This window comes from Trachypithecus francoisi, unplaced genomic scaffold, assembly GCF_009764315.1.
Source record: "Trachypithecus francoisi isolate TF-2019V2 unplaced genomic scaffold, Tfra_2.0 Lachesis_group15, whole genome shotgun sequence".
Lineage (NCBI taxonomy): Eukaryota > Metazoa > Chordata > Mammalia > Primates > Cercopithecidae > Trachypithecus > Trachypithecus francoisi.
In genome coordinates, this window is record NW_022681460.1 from 49,046,567 (window position 1) to 49,055,321 (window position 8,755).

The window sequence follows — 8,755 nt, forward strand, 5'->3', positions numbered from 1 at the left end:
CTGTCTCAATGCAACAAATATATGCCTGTGTGACAGATTCTTCAGTGGCCCCAATGGTTTCTGATTCCCAGTATCTCTTCATGTTCATACTTGTATTGGGTCCCGTCCTCCTAAGAGGGGTTTGGACTTGTGACTTGCTTCTGAAAGTAAATATAACAAAGGTGATGGATATCACTCCCATGACTACCACATTACATTATAAAAGACTCTCTCTTATGAACAGACTCTCTCTAGAGACTGTCCTGTCTGGCCTGATGAAGGCAGTGGCCATGCTTGCCAAGTCCACATGGTGAGGAACCATGGGCAGCCTCTAGGCGCTGTAAGGCAGCTTCTGGCCCATAGCCAACCAGCAAGAAGTCCTACAAACTCCAGGAAATGAATTCTGTCAACAGTCTAAGTGAACTTGGAAGTAAATCTTTCCCCAATCATCCACATGAGAACACAGACCAATGACACCAAAATTGCAGTTTTGTGAAACCCTAAGCAGAGGATCCACTTAATCCATGCCTGTACTCCTAAATGCACCCACTGCCCCAAATTTTGACAGTATATTATATAGAGTACAACCCCTGTTTGAAAATTTTGTGTTAAATACTGCTGCCCTGCTGCGTTCTGATTTCTCTCTTTCTTACTCCTTCACGTACATTTTCTTACCTTGATGATGGCAGAGTTCTCTTTTTCTGTATCCCTCCATTTTTTGTTATTATACATTTTATTATATAAGTAATACATGAATATAATGTGATATACTAAGTTATATTGCTTGGCATCATACTGTATCTGCCAACTATCTTTTCCAGACGACAAAATACCTTGAAGTTCATTTATCTTTTCACATATATAGTATATATAAAATTCGTCTTTTAAAATGACTATATACTACCATATTATTAGTACGTCTACCTGAAATAATGGAAAGGATCAGAATCCAGTTTAAAAGCCTTTATTCACCTGAAAAGCTGAGAATGCTGTTCAGATAACACAGACTCCAAAGGAAGGGAGTCAGTGCTCCAGAGTTAAGATCTTGCATATACAGGCAGAAAACAAAGAAACTTAGTGGGATTATAACATTTTCTATACAAGGCTGGCTTATGAGTTACAACAATTTAATTAGTTACAAGTTGTTTTCTTTTCCATAAGTTTATTTTCTTTTCCTATTTGAAAGAGTGTATTTAACATTCCATCTTAGACAATGTGCTAGTCATGAAGTCTGTGAAAGAGGAAAGAGGGAAGTTACTTTATAATGAAGGTCAACAGTTAAGAGAGAAGGGGTCTTCCCTGGTGCCCCTTAGTCGTTTATAACATTTTACAAAACAACATAGGTAAGGAAAAAGGCTAATCTATCATCAGAGAAACAAAGGTCACAGCTGCCTACTTTATAAAGCTGCCTATTTACATGTGACTCAGATCCCATAATCAGGATTCCCTTAAGGCTCAAAATGTTTTAAAGTTCCAACAGCTTAGATTTTTACTTGTTTTCACAAACATATAACAGTGCATCCATCCTCTTAACTATTTAGATTGTTTGTAGGATTTTTTTTTTTTGAGACACAGTCTCATTGTGCCGCCCAGGCTGGAGTAGCGCAGTGGTACAGTCTTGGCTCACTGCAACTGCAACCTCTGCCTCCTGGGTTTAAGCACTTCTCCTGCTTCAGCCTCCCAAGTAACTGGGATTATAGGCACCTGCCACCACACCCAGCTAATTTTTGTGTTTTTTAATAGAGGTGGAGTTTCACCATGTTGGTCAGGCTGGTCTTGAACTCCTGACCTCAAGTGATCCACCTGCCTTGGCCTCCCAAAGTGCTGGGATTACAGGCATGAGCCACGTCACTCAGCCTGTTTCTAGTATTTGATGTAGCAAACAAATGTGTGCGTGTTCCTTGGACACATATGTGATTATTTCTCCAGAATATATGCTCAGAAGTAGGGCTCTGAGTGTGTTCATTTTCATTTTATTTGCTACTGACAAATCGTTCTCCAGAGTGTATATGTCCATTTATATCCCTACCAGGTATGTAGGAGAGTGCTCTTGCCTGCACTCTTCTTTCTTCACACCCCCCACTGATACCTGATATTACCCAACTTTAAAATTTTTGCTCTAACTCTCTTTCATATTCCTGTTCTCCTCTCTTTTCTTGCATTTTCCTTTTCTTCCTCCTCCTTCTCTCTCTCCTCCCTCATGTTTCCTGCCTCTGTTCCCTCTCTTTCAGTTTCTTCTGTTCTTTTGTTTGCTCATCTGCTTTGTAAAAATTTATAATTTGTTTTAATGTAAAATTTATAATCTTTAAAATTTAATTTGTAACCTGATTCATAATGAAGATTATAAAAAATCTGTCAGCAAATGTACATTTACAAAATAACTGCCAATGTCATTGCCAATGACAATATAGTGGGTTGTATGTTAGTGGCCAACCATGTTTTAAAAAAAATTGATGTAAAATAGCCGTAACATAAAAGTAACCATCTCAAAATGTACAAGTCAGTAACATTTAGTACATTAAGTGTTGTGCAACCAACACCTCTCTCTAGCTCAAAACATTTAATCTCTCCAAAGGAAAACTCCATATACATAAAACCTTCACTTTCCAATTCCCCTTTCTCCCCTGGCAACCACTGACCGGCTTTTTGTCTCTATGGATTTTCCTGTTCTAGATGTTTCATATAAATGGAATCATACAATGTATGACATTGTATGTCTGGTTTCTTTCACTTGGCATAATGTTTTTGAGATTAATCCACATTGTAGCATGTAGGAATTTCTTCCTTTTTATGTCTAAATAATATTACATTGTTTATTATGCCATATTTTGTTAATCCATTTTCTGATGATGAACATTTGGGCATTTCCACCATTTGAGTATTGTGAATAGTGCTGCTGTTAACATTTTTGTGTAAGTTTTTGTTTGAATACTTTTGCCTATACACCTTGGGGAAGAATTGCTGGGTCATATGGTAATTCTATGTTTATTTTTTTAAGGAACTACCACACTGTTTTCTATAACAACTGTATCATTTTACAGTCCTACTAACAATTTATGAGTGTTCTTATTTCTCCACATTCTTGGCAACACTTATTATTTTCTTTTTTAAAAAATATAGCTATTTTAGTGGGTGTGAAGTAGTATCTCATTGTTTTGATTTGCATCTCTAATGACTCATGATGTTGAATGTCATTTCATGTGGTTGTTGGGCATTTCCATATCTTTAGAGGAATGCCTGTTTAAGTCCTTTGCCAATTTTTCAGTTGGGTTGCCTATCTTTTTGTTGTTGAGTTGTAAGAGTTCTTTATATATTTTGGATACCAGACAACCTCTATCAGATATATGACTTTCAGCTGGACATGGTGGCTCACACCTGTAATATCAGCACTTTGGGAGGCTGAGGTGGGCGAATCACCCAAGGTCAGGAGTTCAAGACCAGCCTGGCCAACATGGTGAACCCCATCTTGACTAAAACTACAAAAATTAGCTGGGCATGGTGGCGGGCACCTGTAATCCCAGCTACTCAGGAGACTGAGGGAAGAGAATCGCTTGAACCCAGGAAGCGGAGGTTGCAGTGAGCCGAGATCATGCCATTTCACTCCAGCCTGGGCAACAAAGTGAGATTCTGTCTCAAAAAAAAAAAAAAAAGTATACAGCTTTCAAGTGTTTTCTCTCTTTCTGCGGATGGTCTTCTCATTATCTTAATAATGTCCTTTGATGCCCAAAAGTTTTTTATTTTGTTTGCTTTGTTTTTTGAGACAGAGTTTCACTTTGTCACCCAGGCTGGAGTGCAGTGGCATGATCTCAGCTCACTGCAACCTCCATCTCCCGGGTTCAAGCAGTTCTCCTGCTTCAGCCTCCCGATTAGCTGGGACTACAGTTGCACGCCACCACACCGGCTGATTTTTTGTATTTTAGTAAAGATGGGGTTTCAACATGTTGCTCAGGCTGGTCTTGAACTCCCGAGCTGAGGCAATCCCCCCACCTTGGCCTCCCAAAGTGCTATGATTATAGGCATGAGACACTGTGCCTGGCCATAATGCCCAAAAGGTTTTTAATCTTGCTGATTTCTAATGTATTTATTTTTTCTTTTGTTGCTTGTACTTTCTTTTGAGATCATATGTAATAATTCGTCACCAAATCCAAGGTCATGAAGATTTATCCCTGTTTTCTTGTAAGAGTTTTAGAAGTTTATGGTTTAAAATCTTATATTTAGTCTATTGATTCATTTTGAGTTAGTTTGTGTATATCTTGTGGATATATTTTGTATCTATATTTATATATACCCAACTTCATTGTTTTGCATGTAGATATCCAGTTGTCTCAGCAATATTTGTTGAAAAGTCTATTCTTTTCCTATGGAGTGATATTGGCACCTTTATTGAAATCAACTATCGATATATGGGTTATTTCTGGACTCTCAATTTTAATTTTATCTCATATATTGATCTATATGTCTATTTTGGGGGGGGGTGAGGCAAGGGACACAGTCTCACTCTGTCACCCAGGCTGGAGTGCAGTGGCGTGATCTTGGCTCACTGCAACCTCTGCCTCCTGGGTCCAAGCGATTCTCCTGCCTCAGCCTCCTGAGTAGCTGGGATTACAGGCACATGCCACCACGCCTGGCTAATTTTTGTATTTTTAGTAGAGACAAGGTTTCACCGTGTTGGTCAGGCTGGTCTCCAACTCCTGACCTCAGGTGATCCATACGTCTGAGGCTCCCAAAGTGCTGGGATTACAGGCATGAGCCATGGCATTGCCCAGCCTATATGTCTTTTCTTAATGCCAGTACCACACTGTTATGATTACTTAGTAATTTTTTTTCTACTAAGTTTTGAAATCAGGAATTATGAGTCTTCCAACCTTTTTTTTTTCCTTTTTCAAGATTGTTTTGGCTATTTGTGGTCCCCTGCAATCTATATGAATGTTATGATTTGTTCAGTGTCTTAAAAAGAGTCATTAGTATTTTAATAGGAATTATAAAGATCTGTAAAACACTTTGGGTAATATTGCTATCTTAAGTCTTCCAATACATGAACATTTATTTAGGTCTTCTCTAATTTCTTTCTGCAATGTTTTTCATATTCAGTGTACCAGTCTGTGTCTCCCTGACTAAATTTATTTCTAACCCTTTTGCTTTTGTTTTCAATGTCCATCTATCTGTCTCCCTCCTTTTTCGGTCTCAGAAGCTGACTCTTTCCCTCATTAAAATATCAAGTCCATTTCATAGCTATAGATCAAAGCATTTCTTGTTCTTGTAAAGACTCCATCCACCTCCTTACTCTTCCTGCAATCTTGCTCATAGAAAGTGCTTGAGCTTCTCTCCTCTTCACACATGTCAGAGGCAAGACTGTCAGAGGCAAGACTGTCAGAGCTGCTCCCAGAACTGAGAGTGACAATTGTTTTTTAGGTAGGTAGGAGCCCAGCAGGCCTTAGGGCAGCAGGACCTGAGCTGGAGATTTGGTCAGGGGAATAGGAAAACTTTAAGATACAGTTCAGCAAAGCACACTACTATCTGAAGTCACTCTGATATAGAAGTTGCTTTAATATGTGGGAATGGCGAATGGAATATGTCTAATTTTCTACCAACTATTACTATAAGTAATAGTTGGAATTGAAACACAGTGCAAAGAGAAAAAAATAGTATGCAAAAAGTGTCTCACAATAGTAAGCCCTCTATTAGGTCTTGTTGCTAAGATTTTAATTAAGAAAGCACATTTTGAAATTCAGTAGCCTGGCCAGTCATCAGTGGCTCATGTCTGCAATCCCAGCACTCTGGGACATTGAGGTGGGCAGTTTGCTTGAACTCAGAAGTTTGAGACCAGCCTAGGCAACATGGCAAAACCCTGTCTCTACAAAACACACAAAAATTAGTTGGGTGCAGTGGTGTGCGCCTGTAGTCCCAGTTACTAGGGTGGCTGAGACAGGAGGCTTGAGCCTGGGAGGTTGAGGCTGCAGTGAGCTGTGATCGTGTCTTTGTAGTTCAGCTTGGGCAACAGAGCGAGATCCTGTCTCAAGATATATTAAATAATAAAATAAATAAAAAATAGTAATTCAATATCCTAATGGGATTTTTAAATCACAAATTATATATGAGTTCTAGAGGGAGAATTGATGTTCAGAATTAGTAGAGAAAAAGGAAGTCATTGAAAAATAGAAATACAAACCAACAAAAGTGAAGAGAAAGTAAGAAGATGAAAAGTTGGATTCCTCTGTAAGGACTTTAAGATTTTTATTGATTATTTTTCCATATTATAGTATGCTTCAAACCCAATTCTATTGAGAAATTGTAGTTGAAAACATTTTTGTTTAGACACGTTGGCCTTTTTAAAATTATACCTTTCACAAATGTTAGCAGAATGTTTGTACCAGTATCATCTTTAACAGGTACAAGACAAAAACCCTCAACAGTTACAAGACTAAAAATTGCAGAACTAAAAAGAACAGTAGATCTTACAGAAGATCGTCAAAACGAAATGCAGCTGAAGCACAAGCTCCAGAAACAGTTCTCAGATCAGGCTGCTAATTTTACCACTGGCTTGGTGGTTAAGTGGGGTAGGCAATTGTTGAATTTTCATTTTCTTAGAGCCCAGAGGGGCCTTACTGATCAGAGGCTTATCTTCACGTTAATTTTCACTGGCTCTTCCTAGGTTTTAATATTAGCCACAACCTTGGAGGCTATAATTAAGACGATAAGATGATTTCAATGTTAAGCATCATTAGATATTTAGCTTTTTTTTTTTTTTTTCCCAAGGAAAGCAAAAAGAAAGTATCTGACCCCTTAAAGGTGCCATACTGGATTGGACCTGGAGGAAGTGTCAGACTTTTCCTCTCTAGGTTGGCTTTTATAAGCAAGATGATGCAAATTAAGCACTGGCACAGCAACTGGCACCTTTCATCATTATTGTTATTACCATTATCTGTATGATAGATTATTATATGAGTTTCTTAAGAAAAAATTATATATATTAAATATACAATCTTTGATATTAGAAGTGATATTTATCTTTTTATGCCTTCTGTTTTTTTCCTTTTTAAATCTTGAACTATGTATAATTTGATAAAAGCAATTGAAAGACAAAGAACTCTTTAGAGAGAGCAAGGCCACAAGAAAGGATCCTGACTTTATTATGGACCAGGCAATTTGAGTAATTGGTCTCCTTCACAGGCCTATTTCTGTAGAGGAAGTGGGCTTGTCCGGGGGTCACAGGTAGCTGGCACCAGCCATCAGGAACATCTGACAAACCCCCTCATCACACCAACCCCCTGATTCGGGTGACTAAGTATCCTCCTTGCACTTCCTCCAGGCCAGGAGGGGAGGCCTGGACACTTGGCACGTAGGTAGTGGCATCCTCTCTCACTCAGTAGTGTCCTTGGAACCCTGCACAAGTGAAGTAGCTCCTTTGGGGCTGCCTGGCCTGGAAAAAGTCCTGTTGAACAGTCACTTTTCCTGTGAATTGTGTCTCTGGGTCTCATTTCCTCATCGTTCAACGAGAGGAAGACAGTAATGTGTGTTCCCCCTTTATACAGGCGTTCCAGGAACCACCTGAGTGTATCTGATCTCTCTCACTTTGCCACATTTATTAGTGATGTCTGGGGGTGGATTCCTAGAATCGCCAGATAGAAAGATGTCTTTGTAGGGCGCCCATCCAGCCCATCTTTAAGGAGGGTTGCAACCAAACAGTGAAGACTGCCAGCGCTGAGTCTTCCTCAGCTTCCTTGCATCACTTATTTATGGACCTAAAACCCAGTAATGCCTTCTGTTCCACTCTAAATCTTTCCACTCCTAAACGGAATCCCTCTTGGGACTTCTTTCAGAAAAATCAGTTCCTTAGTCTTCTCTGGACTGTCTCCAGTTTCTTTGTATTGTACTGAATTGAAGCTGAGTAGCTCTGAACTCAGTGTTTCCTCCAATAGGTACTAAGCAGTCTTGAGCAGAGGAAAAGGCAGCTTGTATCCCTCAATGCCATGTAGCAGTAATGCTAGGCCTCGGGAGCACCCCATAGAGGGAAAGTAGGGGCTTCGATGGCTAAGAGAACTGAAAACAAGATTCTGTTCCACAGTTCGCCTGCTGGTGATCACTGGCAAGGGGTTTACTTTGCCTCAGTTCTTCAAAGGTAAAAGAGGAAGAATAATAATACTTCATGGCCAGGCACGATGGCTCACACCAGTAATCCCACCACTTGGGGAGGCTGAGGCGGGTGGATCACAAGGTCAGGAGATTGAGACCATCCTGGCCAACATGGTGAAACCCTGTCTGTATTAAAAATACAAAAATTAGCTGGGCATGGTGGCATGTGCCTGTTATCCCAGCTACTCGGGAGGCTGAGGCAGGAGAATCGCTTGAACCCAGGAGGCGGAGGTTGCAGTGGGCCAAGATCGTGCTACTACACTCCAGCCTGGCGACAGAGCGAGACTCTGTCTCCAAAATAATAATATTACTTCATAAGGTCATATGAGGAGTGAGGTGGTATATAGAAAATGCTTGGTTTATGTTGTATATATTTCATATAAAAGGTGCTTACATACAAGACAATCACATCATCAAGTGTTCAATGGAAGAAATGTGATCTTTTCCAATGCTGAAGAAAAAAGTGACTACAGTGAACTTACTGAAAAACAGAACTGTCCTGTATTCTAAGGGATTTTCAGGGGTAATTTTAACTGTCTTTAATTTTTGCCCGAAATGCTGAACCTCGCTCCATGATAAACTGCAATTCCCCTGGGTAAGAGTTTGCCTTACTATTTTACAGTTCTCTGCAGCTTACAAAGCA